Raw genomic sequence first — 2,500 nt, 5'->3', positions numbered from 1 at the left:
CACCGAATAGTCTGGCCTATTCTTTAGAGATTACCTTCTCTCCTCATACACCTGACAACACTGAGGTTACCAAACTATTCTTCTTCAGTAAAGGGATTAACTACTGCAATGTAATTGTTCAGTGGCCACTTTATTCTTTGTAATGGGAGAAGAGACTCTTTAGCTGTGGTAAGCAAGTCTTCTAGGAGAGGGACACTCCAAAATAAAATCATCGTTCTCTAGTCTTGGGTAAAGCCATAACCTCTGTACCATGGTCTTCCACTGTCTTGGGTTAAGAGTTTTCTTGCTTGACGGTACCCTCGGGCACACTATTCTATCCTATTTCTCTTCCTCTTGTTTTGTTAAAGTTTTTATAGTTTATATAGAAAATATTTATTTCAAAGTTGTTAATATTCTTAAAATATTTTATTTTTCATTGTTTCCTTTCCTCACTGGGTTATTTTCCCTGTTGGAGCCCCTGGCCTTAGAGCATCCTGCTTTTCCAATAAGGGTTGTAGCTTAGCTAGTAATAATAATAATAATAATAATAATAATAATAATAATATTTTACAATGGCTTTCACTTCTAGTTTCTGGCACTATTGCAGGAATAAAAATGATAATAATTAACCTAACATTCCCGAGGACAATCTGGATTTCAAGAAGTTTTTCCGCCAAGTACTGTACTTGTGTGCTACCAGCCCACTTGTCAATTAGATCAAAAAGATTTTATAAATCAAAAGATTATTAACGATAAATATAGATTCCAGTTGAACTATACTGAAATTATCAAAAGTCTTAAAACATTCTCCCTGAAAAAGTTAGCGTCGTCGCCGGTGAGGTTATATAGATAAAATAAAAATAAGAAAAAAAAAATGGATACGAATTTAGCAGACCTAGAGTATGCTGATGGTGCTGTCCTTGTTAGCAGAACACCACAGGATTTGCAATGCTTGCTTAACAGAATGTATGAAATATCACATGAGGTTGGGCTGAAGATAAATAGAAGTACTTGAACAGGTGGTCAACGCTCACCCTGCCCATTGGTCGTCTTCAATAGAAAACTGTCCAAGGCAGAATCCAGCTACTCTACCTTTGACTGTAAATTGCTGGTGGTGCACTTGGCTGTCCATCACTTTCGCCTATAGTGCACACCTTCAATCGACAGTCCAATACCTGGTCCATCCGTCAACGCCGACATCTCTTTGCCATGGTTGAACACAATTGCAGCCTTCAACATGTCCTTGGGAAAATGAATCCCATTACAGATGCCTTGTCAAGAAATACATTGGCCGTTATTCACTTGGGATTGAATTATAACCCCTTGGCAGAAGCTCAACAAAAAGTTCCAGAGTACCAAGCAAATAGGACATTCTGCACATCCCTCCGTTGGGAAGACTTCCCTCTTGACAACCCCAACGCCACCATCCTCTGTGACATCAGTGTTGGTAGACCTAAACTGTGGATACCTGCTCACATGCGCCAACAGGTGTTTGATTTCATTCTTAGGCTCTCACATCCCTCGTGCCGATCTATTGCATAGCTACTCAAGATGAAGTTTCTTTGGAATGACATTATTAAGGATGCTAAGGATTGGGTCCGCGCTTGTAAGTCGTGCTAAACTTCAAAAGTACATCGACACAGATTCAGGAGTGGGCACCTTTCCTCAACCTCAGCGGAGCTTTTCCCACATTCATGTCGACATATTAGGTCCTCTACCCACATCACAAGGACATTGTTACCTGTTTATAGCCATTGACTGCTCCACTTGTTGGCCTGAAGTCATTCCCATGGAAACTGCAATGTCCACCACATGTACATCTGCCTTACTCTCAGGATGGATAGTGAGATTTTGTATCCCTGAGCATATTACTTCCTGACAGGGTTACTATTTTCACCTCTCAATTGAGGACATCATTAGTGAATCTCCTGGGAATCTCCTTACATCAGACAACCGCCTACAACCCTGCAGCCAAGGGCATGGTTGAACATTTTCACCCTCAAAGCAGCTTTAATGTCCCACTGCAAAGACTAACTGGTTTACTCAGCTTTCCTGGATCCCCCTGGGACTAAGGACTACTCCTAAGGATGCCCTGGATGTCTCGGCAGCTAAAATAGAATATGGCGACCCGTTGGTCGTCCCTGCTAAATTTTTTCCGTCTGTAACCTCGTCCGACAATCTCCAGCATCTACGACACGTTGTGGGAAAATTTACTAGATGCCACAAGACTTCCAAGCCCCCAGGTAAGCAACATATACAGAAAGATCTGTATACCATAATGCACGTTTTCCTGGGCAACAACACTAGCAAGCCACTGCTGAGGGCTCCTTACACGGGCCCTTTCCTCATGATCCGTTGTACGCCGAAGGTTTTCTGCATCATCATTCGTGGAAACAAGACTGGGTCACCATTGATGGCCTAAAACCTGCATATCTCCGGCCAAATGACCCGCCTACAGTACGCCTCGCTAGAGCAGGAAGCCATATTTCACATGAATGTCATTTACGGGGGTAGAAACCAT

The sequence above is a fragment of the Palaemon carinicauda genome, chromosome 1 (assembly GCF_036898095.1).
Source record: "Palaemon carinicauda isolate YSFRI2023 chromosome 1, ASM3689809v2, whole genome shotgun sequence".
In the NCBI taxonomy this organism is placed as follows: Eukaryota; Metazoa; Arthropoda; class Malacostraca; order Decapoda; family Palaemonidae; genus Palaemon; species Palaemon carinicauda.
This window is presented reverse-complemented; position numbering follows the sequence as displayed.